General features: G+C 46.7%; 1 protein-coding gene across 2 annotated transcripts in view; it reads right to left on the bottom strand.

The window, feature by feature from the left end:
• LOC110506716 (plexin-A4) overlaps positions 1-17,500 on the bottom strand; it is a 488,023-nt gene that overhangs the window by 272,545 nt on the left and 197,978 nt on the right. The gene's annotated exons all lie outside the window — the stretch shown is intronic.

Genomic DNA, 17,500 nt, shown 5'->3' with positions numbered 1-17,500 from the left:
TTGCAAGCTTCCCCCTTTTTCCTCCAAACATAACGATGGTCAATTCTCCAAAAAGTACGATCTTTGTCCCCATGTGCAGTTGCAAACCGTAGTCTGTTTTTTTTTTTTGGAGCAGTGGCTTCTTCCTTGCTGAGTGGCCTTTCAGGTTATGTCGATATAGGACTTGTTTTACTGTGGATATAGATACTTTTGTACCTGTTTCCTCCAACATCTTCACAAGGTCCTTTGCTGTTGTTCTGGGATTGATTTGCACTTTTCGCACTAAAGTACGTTCATCTCTATGGGACAGACCACGTCTCCTTCCTGAGGGGTATGACGGCTGCATGTCCCATGGTGTTTATATTCAGTACTATTGTTTGTACAGATGAACGTGGTACCTTCAGGTGTTTGGAAATTGCTCCCAAGGATGAATCAGACTTGTGGGGGTCTACAATGTTTTTTTCTGAGGTCTTGGCTGATTTCTTTTGATTTTCCCATGATGCCAAGCAAAGAGGCACTGAGTTTGAAGGTAGGCCTTGAAATATATCCACAGGTACACCTCCAATTGGCTCAAATGATGTCACTTAGCCTATCAGAAGCTTCTAAAGCCAGGACATAATTTTATGCAAATTTCCAAGCTGTTAAAAGGGACAGTCAACTTAGTGTATGTAAACTTCTAACCCACTGGAATGGTGATACAGTGAATTATAAGAGAAATAATCTGTCTATAAACAATTGTTGGAAAAATTACTTGTGTCATGCACAAAGTAGATGTCCTAACCAACTTGCCAAAACTATAGTTTGTTGTTAGAGTGGTTGAAAAATTAGTTTTAATGACTCCAACCTAAGTGTATTTAAACTTCCGACTTCAACTGTATGTGTGTTTGTGTAGGGTTGCTTTCTCACTGCAGTAATGGTGATGTCTTCCTCACCTCACCTGTGAAGGATCAGGACACTGGGGTCTACTGAGGTCTAATAAATAATAGAGACATCACCTAGAATCCATCCATGTAGCTGTGAGTACCCTAAATAACAGAAACATTACCTAGAATCCATCCATGTAGCTGTGAGTACTCTAAATAACAGAGACATCACCTAGAATCCATCCATGTAGCTGTGAGTACTCTAAATAACAGAGACATCCATGAATACCCTACTATTAGACAAGGTGATAGAGATCTCTATTAAGAGATGAACCTGGGAGGGACTACAGCCTCGCCTTCACACAGATCAAAAGGAACAACACTGTGTGTGTGTGTGTGTGTGTGTTTAATTTCTCCTCCGCCTCTGGATTTTTGCCTAATTACTCTGTGTGCTGTCCCTGTGTGTGTGTGTGTGTGTGTGTGTGTGTGTGTGTGTGTGTGTGTGTGTGTGTGTGTGTGTGTGTGTGTGTGTGTGTGTTTGTTTGTGGTTTGGTTTTACAATAAGGAAAAATCAGATAAGACATTTCACAGGTCCATGCAAGGGAAAAGGGTATTAGGCTCGGGGGTTAGAGAGAGAGAGAGAGAGAGAGAGAGAGAGAGAGAGAGAGAGAGAGAGAGAGAGAGAGAGAGAGAGAGAGAGAGAGAGAGGGAGGGAGGGAGGGAGGGAGGGAGGGAGGGAGAGAGAGAGGGAGGGAGGGAGATTGGGAGGGAGGGAGAGAGGGAGAGAGGGAGGGAGGGAGGGAGGGAGGGAGGGAGGGAGGGAGGGAGGGAGGGAGGGAGGGAGGGGGAGAGAGAGAGAGAGAGAGAGAGGGGGAGGGAGGGAGAGAGTGAGAGAGGGAGAGAGGGAGGGAGTGTGAGAGAGAGAGAGGGAGGGAGGGAGAGAGAGAGTGAGAGAGGGAGAGAGGGAGGGAGAGAGGGAGGGAGAGAGAGAGAGAGAGAGAGAGAGAGAGAGTGAGGGAGTGAGGGAGAGAGAGAGAGAGAGTGTGTGTGTGAGAGAGAGAGAGAGAAAGAGAGAGGGGAAGGGAGGGAGGGAGGGAGGGAGGGAGGGAGGGAGGGAGGGAGGGAGGAAGGGAGAGGAGAGAGAGAGAGAGTGAGAGACAGAGACAGAGACAGAGACAGAGACAGAGACAGAGACACAGAGAGACAGAGACAGAGACAGAGAGAGAGAGAGAGAGAGAGACAGAGACAGAGACACAGAGAGACAGAGAGAGAGAGAGAGAGAGAAACAGAGACAGAGACACAGAGAGACAGAGAGGTTATTTTCCCTTTTTTACTTTAACTTGTACATGGTCACAACACTCTGTGTAGACATAATATGTTTTTATTATTTTGGAACTTTTATGAGTGTAATTGTTGTTTATTATCTATTTCACTTGCTTTGGCAATGTAAAAATGTGTTCCCCTTGCCAATAAATTGAAATAGAAAATTGAGAGGGAGAGAGAGAGAGTGGGAGAGAGAAAGAAAGAGGAGGGTAAAAACTCCATTCTCCAGACAAGCTGGGCTTTTACATTCACAAATGGAAAACATTAGCTACTCCTGAAAATGTATTTAATTGCCAAAGCTATTTGGACTTGGTGGAGTGCAGCCGAAAAATAACATTACACTAATTAATACATTTATATGGTATGATAATTCTCATAATCAAAACTAACATTGTGCCGGCGTGTATTGTGTGCAATTATCTCAGCCATATTCAGTAGGCCTCCAGATTGTTTGTTTGAGTTGTAGGTTTCTCCCAGGGGTTTTATTCAGAAATCACAGTTTCTACGGCTGAACAGCCCCAATGAATAGGAATCAATCCACAGTCTCTGGAGTGACTCTGGTGAGGCTCGGTTGACATTTGAAGCTCAGGGAGGAAACAAAAACACACTGTTAGCTTGGCATCGTCAACTGAGGTCTGTGCACAAATGACAGAGCTTACTCCTCAACATAATGCTCACTCTCATGTAGAGGTTGTTGTTAAGGTGGTATAAAACAGCTGTAAAGTCATTGCCATTATCAATAACATCAAGTGTGATGTTTGTCACAATACCTGTCACACGAGCCTACATGCAAACAATAAACTCAAGCCAATCTTGCTAGCGATTATAGCGATGCTAAGCTAACCCTCCCTCTTTGTACACAGCCCATAACTAGCATGTAATAGCTCCCCTTCTCCATACACAGACCATGGCTAGCATGTAATAGCGATGCTAAGCTAGCTCCCCTTCTTCGTACACAGCCCATAGCTAGCATGTAATAGCGATGCTAAGCTAGCTCCCCTTCTCCATACACAGACCATAGCTAGCATTTAATAGCGATGCTACACTAGCTCCCCTTCTCCATACACAGACCATAGCTAGCATTTAATAGCGATGCTAAGCTAGCTCCCCTTCTCCATACACAGACCATAGCTAGCATTTAATAGCGATGCTAAACTAGCTCCCCTTCTCCATACACAGACCATAGCTAGCATTTAATAGCGATGCTAAGCTAGCTCCCCTTCTCCGTACACAGCCCATAGCTAGCAATTAATAGCAATGCTAAGCTAGCTCCCCTTCGTTGTACACAGCCCATAGCTAACTAGCTCCCCTTCTCCGTACACAGCCCATAGCTAGCATGTAATAGCGATGCTAAGCTAGCTCCCCTTCTCCGTACACAGCCCATAGCTAGCGTGTAATAGCGATGCTAAGCTAGCTCCCCTTCTCTCCTGGCTGGGAATACTGAATTCTGTATTATAAGCTATTACATAATTACATATACAGTGCCTTGCAAAAGTATTCGGCCCCCTTGAACTTTTCGAACTTTTGCCACATTTCAGGCTTCAAACATAAAGATATAAAACTGTATTTTTTTGTGAAGAATCAACAACAAGTGGGACACAATCAGGAAGTGGAACGACATTTATTGGATATTTCAAACTTTTTTAACAAATCAAAAACTAAAAAATTGGGCGTGCAAAATTATTCAGCCCCTTTACTTTCAGTGCAGCAAACTCTCTCCAGAAGTTCAGTGAGGATCTCTGAATGATCCAATGTTGACCTAAATGACTAATGATGATAAATACAATCCACCTGTGTGTAATCAAGTCTCCGTATAAATGCACCTGCACTGTGATAGTCTCAGAGGTCCGTTAAAAGCGCAGAGAGCATCATGAAGAACAAGGAACACACCAGGCAGGTCCGAGATACTGTTGTGAAGAAGTTTAAAGCCGGATTTGGATACAAAAAGATTTCCCAAGCTTTAAACATCCCAAGGAGCACTGTGCAAGCGATAATATTGAAATGGAAGGAGTATCAGACCACTACAAATCTACCAAGACCTGGCCGTCCCTCTAAACTTTCAGCTCATACAAGGAGAAGACTGATCAGAGATGCAGCCAAGAGGCCCATGATCACTCTGGATGAACTGCAGAGATCTACAGCTGAGGTGGGAGACTCTGTCCATAGGACAACAATCAGTCGTATATTGCACAAATCTGGCCTTTATGGGAGAGTGGCAAGAAGAAAGCCATTTCTTAAAGATATCCATAAAAAGTGTTGTTTAAAGTTTGCCACAAGCCATCTGGGAGACACGCCAAACATGTGGAAGAAGGTGCTCTGGTCAGATGAAACCAAAATTGAACTTTTTGGCAACAATGCAAAACGTTATGTTTGGCGTAAAAGCAACACAGCTGAACACACCATCCCCACTGTCAAACATGGTGGTGGCAGCATCATGGTTTGGGCCTGCTTTTCTTCAGCAGGGACAGGGAAGATGGTTAAAATTGATGGGAAGATGGATGAGCCAAATACAGGACCATTCTGGAAGAAAACCTGATGGAGTCTGCAAAAGACCTGAGACTGGGACGGAGATTTGTCTTCCAACAAGACAATGATCCAAAAATAAACATATCCAGGTGTTAGAATGGCCAAGTCAAAGTCCAGACCTGAATCCAATCGAGAATCTGTGGAAAGAACTGAAAACTGCTGTTCACAAATGCTCTCCATCCAACCTCACTGAGCTCGAGCTGTTTTGCAAGGAGGAATGGGAAAAAATGTCAGTCTCTCGATGTGCAAAACTGATAGAGACATACCCCAAGCGACTTACAGCTGTAATCGCAGCAAAAGGTGGCGCTACAAAGTATTAACTTAAGGGGGCTGAATAATTTTGCACGCCCAATTTTTCAGTTTTTGATTTGTTAAAAAAGTTTGAAATATCCAATAAATGTCGTTCCACTTCATGATTGTGTCCCACTTGTTGTTGATTCATCACAAAAATACAGTTTTATATCTTTATGTTTGAAGCCTGAAATGTGGCAAAAGGTCGCAAAGTTCAAGGGGGCCGAATACTTTCGCAAGGCACTGTAATCAATGAAATCATTAATTCATTTCACCTGCTCTTGGAAATGGTATTCTCTCTCTCTCTACTCACATTGTGCAACCCTTTCCCCATCTCCTCTCTCTCTCCTCTCTCTCTCACTCACTCACTCACTCACTCACTCACTCACTGTTGGCCACGTGATAAGATTATAATCTACAGGATATATGCGTTCTCATCTAACAGCTAACTGTGTCTCCAGTCCGTGAGGAAATCAACTGTGGTTCCCCGTCTGTCTACTGGAGACCTCTGCATGGCTTAATAAAGGCTGTTCATCTACAGACACTACAGTAAGTGCATTTAAGGCTGTGTGTGTATTTGTATTATTTTACCTTTATTTAACTATGCAGGTCCGTCAAGAACAAATTCTTATTTTCAATGACAGCCTAGGAACAGTGGGTTAACTGCCTGTTCAGGGGCAGAACGACAGATTTGTACCTTGTCAGCTCGGGGGTTTGAACTTGCAACCTTCCGGTTACTAGTCCAACGCTCTAACCACTAGGCTACCCTTCCATATGTGGGTGCGTGCGTTCGTGCGTGGATTTAGATTAGAGTTTATTAGTCACATGCACAGGAAGAATGCAGGATACAGTGAAATTCTCCAGCTTCGAGCTCCAACAGGTCAGAGGTTGGCAATGAGCACCCAATGGTGAGGGTACTACCCTCTGTAGCACCTTGATGTCAGTGGCGGTGGAGTTGCAGTACCAGGCTGTGATGCAGCCAGACAGAATGCTCTCGATGGCGCGTCTGCAGAATACTGCGTGGGCCCTCGGGGACAGGCTGAATCTCTATAGCCTCCTGAGGTTGAAGAATCACGTCCGTACCTTCTTCATCACGGTGTCCGTGTGGTTTGAACATTTCAGCTCCTCTGAGATGTGTCCACTGTATGCGCCAGTACGTATGTGTGTGTGTGTGTGTGTATATGTGTATGTGTGTATGTGTGTGTGTGTGTGTGTGTGTGTGTGTGTGTGTGTGTGAGTGAGTGAGTGAGTGAGTGAGTGAGTGAGTGAGTGTGTGTGTGTGTGTGTGTGTGTGTGTGTGTGTGTGTGTGTGTGTGTGTGTGTGTGTGTGTGTGTGTGTGATTAAGTCTGCAGTGCTGAGCAGAAGGGTAGTGGTGGTGACGGGGACTCGGGGGAGACAGGGTACATCACTAGTGGTTCAGAAGTTGTGATCTGTTTAAAACCCAACCAGGGATCTGACCTAAGGGACATGCAGCTGTTGGACATACCAGTGACATTCACAGTAAAGACGATCATTGACATGGACATTTCATAACCCTACTCCTTACACACAAGTACATGTACAAAGGCAGATGTACAATGGCATACACAGTGCAGTAGTAAATATATATGTAAACACCATGGGACCAAGCAGCCGTCATACGCGTTCTGTCTCCTAGTGACGAACCTACTTTGGTGCGAAAAGTGCGAATCAATCCCAGAACAACAGCAAAGGTACTTGTGAAGATGCTGGAGGAAACAGGTACAATATCCACTATAAAACAAGTCCTATAACGACCTAACCTGAAAGGCCACTCGGCAAGGACGAAGCACCTGCTCCAAAACCGCCATAAAAAAGCCAGACTACGGGATGCAACTGCACATGGGGACAAAGATCGTACTTTTTGGAGAAATGTCCTCTGGTCGGATGAAACAAAATTAGAACTGTTTGGCCATAACGGCATTATGAGGAAAGAAAATTATGTGGATATATTTAGGCAACACTCAATACATCAGTCAGGAAGTTAAAGCTTGGTCGGAAATGGGTCTTCCAACTGGACAATGACCCCAAGCATACTTCCAAAGTTGTGGCAAAATGGCTTAAGGACAACAAAGTCAAGGTATTGGAGTGGCCATCACAAAGCCCTCACCTCAATCCTATAGACAATTTGTGGGCAGAACTGAGAAAGAGTGTGCGAGCAAGGAGGCCTACTAACCTGACTCAGTTACACCACCACCATCAGTGCATTTCTGGCAAATTACCCAGGGCCCTTGCTTCCCCTCTTCATCTCTTCCCCTCTTCCTCTCTTCCCCTCTTCCTCCCTTCCCCTCTCCCCTCCCTAATCTCTCTCCTCATTCTTCCCCATCACCTTCCTCCAGTCGCCGATCCTGGCCCGTTCCCTAATACAGCCCTGAGGTAAAGCCTGGGGGCAACATTAAGGGCCCCGTTCCCCCTCATCTCCTCTTTAAGGAGGCATAAGTCGGGGCCGGGGCCAGACCCGGGGGCCAGGGACCGAGATTAAGGGATTAGTCCCTTCTAACTCTTTACCATTTTAATGAGGGCCTTTTCTTCTCTGTCACCCAACTGTGTTTCAGTCGGCCCAGAGACGTCACCGCCACTACTACCATAGCCGTCCCATTAATAATGCAGCACTGCATTGTGGGAGAAGGGGCCCGACACACTTCCCAATGAGTAGGGGGTTACTGGGAAGAAATAGCAATTTAGGACCAAACCCTCTCATCCTCTCATTTGTGATGGGCGATAAGAAGAGGACAAATTTGAATCTAGACTTGACTGAGGGAATTGTCAGAATTGCAGTGGGGAGACTCCTATTAACTGGAACAGCACTGAACATGCAGAGTTGGACAGGGAGAAAGCCTGACAGGTCAATAGAAGGGGTTAAAGAGGCCAGGACAAAGCAGGGTTAATTCTGCATTGTGGATCCGTACAGTAGAGTCCCAGAAGTCCAGTCAATGGGGAATTGAAGGACAATATTGAACCTCCTTTTGTCCTTGGCTTAAACCTGCATAGACCACTATGATTCTGTCCTCTTTCCCCCATATTCTAGATGAGCTACAGACCAAGTCATTCCCAAGTCGTGATGTCAGTCAAATTAGTAGCATACAGTAAGCCAAACAGTGGCCTCAGGCTGAGGGTCAGCATGACAATCAACAGGACTGCTCCTGTATTACTGTATTCACTGTCCCAACGCCTTTCACCCATTCCAACAGGGGGACAATGGCAACTGTCATTAAGAAAAGTTGACAGAGGCCACAGGGGTCACAATAATGACAAGAGAGGATAAGGGCCATTTGGGGGATGTGGGCCCCTGCATGGATGCTGCTTGCACACTTGTACACAAGTTCATATGGACATACCAGGGTTTCTCAACAAAAGAAAAATCCATCCCTAGAACACTTCAGTCCAACAGGGTCCTCAAAATGATAACTTCAAATGGGGTCCAAGGGAGGCCTCTCGATTGGACAATGGGTCTGTCACTCACCAAGGGGTCGGGTGGGGGTGGTCAGAACTTTGGCTGAGAGGACAATGACAGTCAAGGATTCCACAGATTCCTCCTTTTTACATCCCTTCTTCCTCCTTCTTCTGAGGATCTGTCAAGGAATGCGTGGCGAATCTCCCAGCAAAGGCCTTTAATAACCTGAACTGACATCCTGTGTGTGTCAGAAGCTGGGGGGGGGGGGGGGTCAGGGCATTCACAGATACAACAACCTCCTTTAATAAACGAAGGCCACTGATCTACGAATGCATGAGTGAACAACGGCTATTCACCCCATTGGAGAGTGGATCAAGACGAGTCATTGACAGAGACCAGGGTCTGGTTCATGGTAGGAAAAACATTGAGGGGTCCTGAACACTGAAGACTGTTTCACAGCTAAGGACTGGCCCTAGGGCTAAAATACCACGACCCTCCATTTCATGGTTCACACTGATCTCGGAGGCCAAAGGACACCACTTCAGCCACTTACAGATGACTTGGTGCTCTTTCACTCCTCTCTGTCTTTTCACACAACCCTACACACACTCACACACAGCCACACACACGCACACACACACACACACACACACACACACACACACACACACACACACACACACACACACACACACACACACACACACACACACACACACACACACACACACACAGCCACACACACACACACACACACACACACACAGCCACACACAGCCACACATGCACGCATAAACACTCCTACACAGCACTCACAATCAGCCAGCCAACCCTGCTACTACAGAATCCTATCTCAAACCTCTTAAGTGCAGGGATATTGAACACCCCCTGGCAACTGCAGCCATTTTCTTCTGACACTCCCAACAGAGAGAGAGAGAGAACACAAGAACAAAAATGAGACAGAGGGAGAGAGAGAGGGAACAGGCAAGAATGAATAAAAAAAACATCTCTCTCTCTACTCTCCTCCCCAGTGGAGACAGGACAAGGCTGTTTCCTCCCCTCAGCCTCTGCCCAGGCTCCAGTCTGCTAAATCTCCTAGCAGCCAGCAGCATTAATAAGAACAAGCCAGTGTGCACCAGTAGAAGTCCCTCAGGATCCCGGCAGCAGAACCTTCTCTCCACACACACACACACACACGCACAGGTACACATACACACAGCTGGGGGTTTTGAAAACCGACAGACCGAACTACCAATACTCTCCAAAAAAGAATGAGGGAAAGAGAGACAGAGGAGAGAGAGAGAATGAGAGGAGAGAGAGAGAGTAGGAGAGGACAATAACTCAGGGAGACAGTGATGAATGCTGGCGTTTACCACATTTCCCAATCTGCACGTGGTGCATGCAGGAGGACATTTATTTAGGGAGGAAAAGGGCAGAGGCTGAGGGGAGAGTGAGAGGGAAAGAGAGTGAGAGAGAGAGAGAGAGAGATAATGGTGGACAGAGATTTTGGGATTTTGGCTATTTTCTTTTGAGGTGAGAGTTAGGATGGAAGACGTACTGTACCAGTCAAAAGTTTGGACACATCTACTCATTCCAGGGTTTTTCTGAATTTTTACTACATTGTTGAATAATAGTGAAGACATCAAAACACCTTTATTTAACCAGGTAGGCAAGTTGAGAACAAGTTCTCATTTACAATTGCGACCTGGCCAAGATAAAGCAAAGCAGTTCGACACATACAACAACACAGAGTTACACATGGAGTAAAACAAACATACAGTCAATAATACAGTAGAAAAATAAGTCGATGTACAATGTGAGCAAATGAGGTGAGATAAGGGAGGTAAAGGCAAAAAAGGCCATGGTGGCGAAGTAAATACAATATAGCAAGTAAAACACTGGAATGGTAGATTTGCAATGGAAGAATGTGCAAGGTAGAGATAGAAATAATGGGGTGCAAAGGAGCAAAATAAATAAATAAATACAGTAGGAGGAGAGGTAGTTGTTTGGGCTAAATTATAGATGGGCTATGTACAGGTGCAGTAATCTGTGAGCTGCTCTGACAGCTGATGCTTAAAGCTAGTGAGGCAGATAAGTGTTTCCAGTGTCAGAGATTTTTGTAGTTCGTTCCAGTCATTGGCAGCAGAGAACTGGAAGGAGAGGCGGCCAAAGGAAGAATTGGTTTTGGGGGTGACCAGAGAGACATACCTGCTGGAGTGCGTGCTACAGGTGGGTGCTGCTATGGTGACCAGAGAGACATACCTGCTGGAGTGCGTGCTACAGGTGGGTGCTACTATGGTGACCAGCGAGCTGAGATAAGGGGGGACTTTACCTAGCAGGGTCTTGTAGATGACCTGGAGCCAGTGGGTTTGGCGACGAGTATGAAGCAAGGGTCAGCCAACGAGAGTGTAAAGGTCGAAAGTGGTGGGTAGGATATATGGAGGTTTGGTGACAAAACGGATGGCACTGTGATAGACTGCATCCAATTTATTGAGTAGGGTATTGGAGGCTATTTTGTAAATTACATCGCCGAAGTCGAGGATCTGTAGGATGGTCAGTTTTGAAGAGCATACATTTAGTTTTACTTGTATTTAAGAACAATTGGAGGCCACGGAAGGAGTGTTGTATGGCATTGAAGCTCGTCTGGAGTGTTGTTAACACTGTGTCCAAAGAAGGGCCAGAAGTATACAGAATGGTGTCGTCTGCGTAGAGGTGGATCAGAGACTCACCAGCAGCAACAGCGACATCATTGATGTATACAGAGAAGAGAGTCGGTCCAAGAATTGAACCCTGTGGCACCCCCATAGAGACTGCCAGAGGCCCGGACAACAGGCCTTCCGATTTGACACACTGAACTCTATCAGAGAAGTAGTTGGTGAAGCAGGCGAGGCAATCATTTGAGAAACCAAGGCTATCGAGTCTGCTGATGAGGATGTGGTGATTGATTTCGATTGAGTAGAAAGCCTTAGCCAGGTCAATGAATACGGCTGCACAGTATTAAGTTAAGATATCGTTTAGGACCTTGAGCGTGGCTGAGGTGCACCCATGACCAGCTCTGAAACCAGATTGCATAGCGGAGAAGGTGTGGTGGGATTGGAAAAGGTTGGTAATCTGTTTGTTGACTTGGCTTTCGAAGACCTTAGAAAGGCAGGGTAGGTCTGTAGCAGTTTGGGTCAAGAGTGTCCCCCCCCTTTGAAGAGGGGGATGACCGCAGCTGCTTCCCAATCTTTGGGAATCTAAGACGACACGAAAGAGAGGTTGAACAGGCTAGTAATAGGGGTTGCAACAATTTCAGCAGATAATTTTAGAAAGAAAGGGTCCAGAAATAACAAACATGGAATCATGTATTAACCAAAAAAGTGTTTAACAAATGTTTCAAATTAGCCACCCTTTGCCTTGATGAGAGCTTTGCACACTCTTGGTATTCTCTCAACCAAGCGTCATGTTTGGGTTACTACATGATTCCATATGTGTTATTTCATAGTTTTGATGTCTTCACTATTATTCAACAATGTAGAAAATAGTAAAAATAAAGAAAAACCCTGGAATGAGTAGATGTGTCCAAACTTTTACCTGGTACTGTATATGAAACAGCTCACTTGAATATGAGCAAATCAGTTATTCAAAGTTCTGTTTTAACATCACCAAGCCATTACAGAGAACATGTCTGGATGAGGATGGATTTCCCCTACAACCCAATTTACACCAGCCACAGTGTGTTCCACTAACAGAGTCAGAGCCGTGGGGGCTCAGTTGGTGGAGGGCTCGAACTAGAGTGAGTGTGTGTGTGTGGTGTTTTACATAACTCTCAATGTGTGTGTGTCCTCTAGTGGGGCCACAGGAAGAGCAGGGGCCACCACAGTGAGGGTGAGGCCAGGTAGGTACCACAGGAAGAGCAGGGGCCACCAGAGTGAGGATGAGGCCAGGTCGGTACACCAGGAAGAGCAGGGGCCACCACAGTTAGGGTGAGGCCAGGTAGGTACCACAGGAAGAGCAGGGGCCACCACAGTTAGGGTGAGGCCAGGTAGGTACCACAGGAAGAGCAGGGGCCACCACAGTTAGGATGAGGCCAGGTAGGTACCACAGGAAGAGCAGGGGCCACCACAGTTAGGGTGAGGCCAGGTAGGTACCACAGGAAGAGCAGGGGCCACCACAATTAGGGTGAGGCCAGGTAGGTACCACAGGAAGAGCAGGGGCCACCACCGTTAGGATGAGGCCAGGTAGGTACCACAGGAAGAGCAGGGGCCACCACAGTTAGGGTGAGGCCAGGTAGGTACCACAGGAAGAGCAAGGGCCACCACAGTGAGGGTGAGGCCAGGTAGGTACCACAGGAAGAGCAGGGGCCACCACCGTTAATATGAGGCCAGGTAGGTACCACAGTTAGGGTGAGGCCAGGTAGGTACCACAGTTAGGGTGAGGCCAGGTAGGTACCACAGTTAAGATGAAGCCAGGTAGGTACCACAGTTAGGGTGAGGCCAGGTAGGTACCACAGTTAGGGTGAGGCCAGGTAGGTACCACAGTTAAGATGAAGCCAGGTAGGTACCACAGTTAGGGTGAGGCCAGGTAGTTACCACAGTTAGGGTGAGGCCAGGTAGGTACCACAGGAAGAGCAGGGGCCACCACAGTTAGGGTGAGGCCAGGTAGGTACCACAGGAAGAGCAGGGGCCACCACAGTTAGGGTGACGCCAGGTAGGTACCACAGTTAGGGTGAGGCCAGGTAGGTACCACAGTTAGGGTGAGGCCAGGTAGGTACCACAGTTAGGATGAAGCCAGGTAGGTACCACAGTTAGGGTGAGGCCAGGTAGGTACCACAGTTAGGGTGAGGCCAGGTAGGTACCACAGGAAGAGCAGGGGCCACCACAGTTAGGGTGAGGCCAGGTAGGTACCACAGGAAGAGCAGGGGCCACCACAGTTAGGGTGAGGCCAGGTAGGTACACCAGGAAGAGCAGGGGCCACCACAGTTAGGATGAAGCCAGGTAGGTACCACAGGAAGAGCAGGGGCCACCACAGTTAGGGTGAGGCCAGGTAGGTACCACAGTTAGGATGAGGCCATGTAGGTACCACAGTTAGGATGAGGCCAGGTAGGTACCACAGGAAGAGCAGGGGCCACCACAGTTAGGATGAGGCCAGGTAGGTACCACAGGAAGAGCAGGGGCCACCACAGTTTGGGTGAGGCCAGGTAGGTACCACAGTTAGGATGAGGCCAGGTGGGGTGGGACAGAGGTCCAAGGCTGGGCCAAAAAGGATCCCACGTTTTAACTGTCACTCTAGGTAATGTTATCCCAGTCAAAGGGTTGTGTTCCCTTACCCATGGTGTCAGGCTAAGAGATGGATGGTATAGTTAATATAGGTGAGGAGTCTCTCTGTGTGATCTATAGGATGAGAGAGATGAAGGGGAGACCATAGGAGCTCGACAGCATGTGTGTTCATCTCTGTGCTGATAGGATCACAGTCTGATCTATGGTCCTTTGATACTCTAACACAATATACACACACACACAAACACATAATGCACGCACGCACACACACTAGCGCGCACACACAAAGCACGCACACACACACACACACACACACACACACACACACACACACACACACACACACACACACACACACACACACACACACACACACACACACACACACACACACACACACACACACACACAAACACACACACACACACACACACACACACACACACACACACACACACACTTCCCTGGAATCGCAGTCATCTGCAGCTGACTTGTGTTCAAAGCCAATGTTTCATCAACTTCCAATCAACGTCAGAAGAATCACAAACAGCGAGTTTCTCCACGGCTCCAAACAAGAGAGAGAACGGAGGACTATGATGTCCATGACTAATTAATTAACTGTGTTTATTAGGAGCATAAAGGAACCCCTTTGCTCTCTGTGTGTGTCCGTACATATGCCCGTTCAGAAGCCGTGCGTCCTGTGCGCGTCTCGCAGATGAAAAACGGCCTGCGTGTAGTTAATTGGATATGTTTGTGTAATTAGTGGCGTTATGGCTTGCATGGCCACGTGTCTCTTTTGTTTGTCTGTTTCGGAACACAGAGGCAGAATGGGAGCAGAAACTTGATTACACAGATGTTAATTACAGTGGAATTATCTCGGGCTCTGCTACAGTTAATGGCTGTCCAACAACACAACCAGAAAGGACTTGATACAACATTGGTGACTCGCCGAGTTAGGCCGGTCACGGGGGAATGTGCTTCGACAAAGAGATGGACCCGAGGGCCGGTTTGCTCATGACTGGATGTGTCAGAGCTGCCGTCAACAGTCTTAACAACAGAACCAGGAACTCAACAGTGTTATTGCATTGCTCTTCTCAGGGAAAGACTCTACATTCAAAGGTGTGTATAACTTCCAGACTCATATCCTACTTTCATCACACTTTTAACAAAGTATATCTTGATAAATCCCACACAGTGTTACAGCAGAGACTTCAGAAAGCAGCAGGTATCATCCACTATGTTACTATTCCACAACTATAGAGGCATGTTCTGGTCAGCATCTTAGCACCAATGTGACAGAATGTTTTAACATTGGCTTCCTCTCTACTCTCACGTGCTATAAGCAAATCATCTTCAGGGGAATGTGGAAAGGCCAGAATGTCACAGCTGCTTCGTGTAGCTTTCAGCTTCACCCAAACGAAAGGCTTTTATGATCATGGTGACGCGGCTCATCTGATGGTTGAACAGTAGCTCTGCCTAATGAATGAAATAAATACTGTTTTCTCTTCATATTTAGATATTTTACTCCTCTTTTAAATAGAATAAAATATATATCATCTTCAGACAGGCGTAGTAATGAGGCCATTTGCTTTGATGTCGAGAAATTAACACACACACACACACACACACGCACACACACACACACACACACACACGCACACACACACACACACACACACACACACACACACACACACACACACACACACACACACACACACACACACACACAGATGCAATATCTCTCCTTACTGTGACTAAAATGCCATCTGATTAGTGGCCACTTATCAGGGCGCTATTGCTCGGTGGTGTTAATAAGCTTTACCCCAGGCAGTTTTAGATATGGAGCTCACACACTAACACACACACACACACACACACACACACACACACACACACACACACACACACACACACACACACACACACACACACACACTTGCATACAAGTGCAGCACTGGAGACCAGCTATAAAGGCCATTTGAGGCTACTCCCAGACTCCCAATGTATTTGAACTTAGGGTAAGTGTTCTGTTGGCAACCATGCTGTGTTAACAGTAGGTACAGACACAGCAGGAAATGGAAATGGTTGTGGTATGAAAGCAAGATGTCTGTGATTTCCTGATTTCACTCTGTTGTGAAGGTGACACCTTTAATTTTGGCCTGTCACTAATTACGCTAGTGCCTCTAACAAAATCTTCCTGGCATAATTAACACACACATAGTGTGTGTTAATAGTGTTGATAGAGATCTGTCTGTCTGTCTGTCTGCTTGTCTGTCTGCTTGTCTGTCTGTCTGTCTGTCTGTCTGCCTGTCTGCCTGTCTGTCTGTCTGTCTGCCTGTCTGCCTGTCGTTCTGTCTGTCATTGTTAGAGTACTAGAGTACGTCTTAGAGTACATCATTCTTAGAGTGCTAGAGTACAGGTCTGGAGTAGAAGACTTCTAGGGATGAGACGCAGACACGATTTCACTAAGGTGGACCTGAGTGAGAGAACCTCTTCCCATTCCTTCCTGCGTTTGATTCCAACATAGTAGAGAAAGACTGGATCCCCCTGACTCCTCTCTCTCTTTCTTTCTCTCTCTCTATCTCTCTCTCCCCACTGCGTAGGCTCTGCTCGGCTCGCCCTACGTTACCATAGCAACAGGGGCCTGTGCGGTGGGGAGTGGCGAGGGAGAGAGAGGAGAGCAGGCTGAGCCTCTACCTGCAGTCCACCGCTACCACAGGTCCTCAGGGACCTTCTCTCTCTTTCACCCTCTCTCTTTCACCCTCTCTCTATCTCTCTGTTTCACCACCTCTCTCTCCAGATGCATCCATTTCTCCGCTGAATACTAAGAGCAGCTACTCACGCTCTTCATAATGCTGTGTGACAAGAATGTCCTTCAGCATCGCATCTACACACAGATATGTGATTCTCTCTGTCTTTCTCGCTATCTCTGTTCCTCCCTCCCTCCCTCCCTCCCTCCCTCCCTCCCTCCCTCCCTCCCTCCCTCCCTCCCTCCCTCCCTCCCTCCCTCCCTCCCTCCCTCCCTCTCCATACAGGTGACAGTGATATGACATGAATAAGTAATGGCAGTGTTCTCCATCAAGGACGTGAAGTTGAATGGTAATTATAAAAATGTCGCTCTTGGTTACGAACAGAGACCATTGTTCTGCGACTTCCAGTTGAATCCGTGTTGGAGATACAATTCGTCTAGTTCATTTCATTACGGTGAGAACCCAAGTGATGCGGGACTATGCGTCCCAAGGCCTCTCCCTATCGCCAGTCTACTTGTGCTGTGAAAGTAATGCTAATGTGTTGAGAGGTTTAGAGATCATTTAACCACAAAGTAATGCAATATAGCTTGTATGACTGCCTCACACAACATATGAACACAGTTGTCATGATCTATCCTAAGCAGGTAGGTGCTGGGGGCTTCAATAAACTGATAGAGATGTTCAAGTGACAGGTTCATATTGGCTGGGAAGATATTCCAGAACAAAAATCTAACATGTGAGTACACACACACACACACACACACACACACACACACACACACACACACACACACACACACACACACACACACACACACACACACACACACACACGTCTCAGCACCTGTGTGTGATATCAAACATGTTGTGATATCCTGGGGGCCACTGATCCTGGTACAGACTTCAGGTGTCACACAACATCAGAAAACCACACTCTGGCAGGATATCAACTGAACCAGGAATGTCCTCTAATGTCCTCTCCTAATCTGAAATAGAACAATATCACATTTAGCCAGGAGTCCACCGCCCTCATAATTATAGCTCCAATTCCCTCTGAATGACAGTGTAACCCAATTAAGAGTATCCTGTATGGA

The sequence above is a fragment of the Oncorhynchus mykiss genome, chromosome 15 (genome assembly GCF_013265735.2).
Source record: "Oncorhynchus mykiss isolate Arlee chromosome 15, USDA_OmykA_1.1, whole genome shotgun sequence".
NCBI lineage: Eukaryota > Metazoa > Chordata > Actinopteri > Salmoniformes > Salmonidae > Oncorhynchus > Oncorhynchus mykiss.
This window is presented reverse-complemented; position numbering and strand designations above follow the sequence as displayed.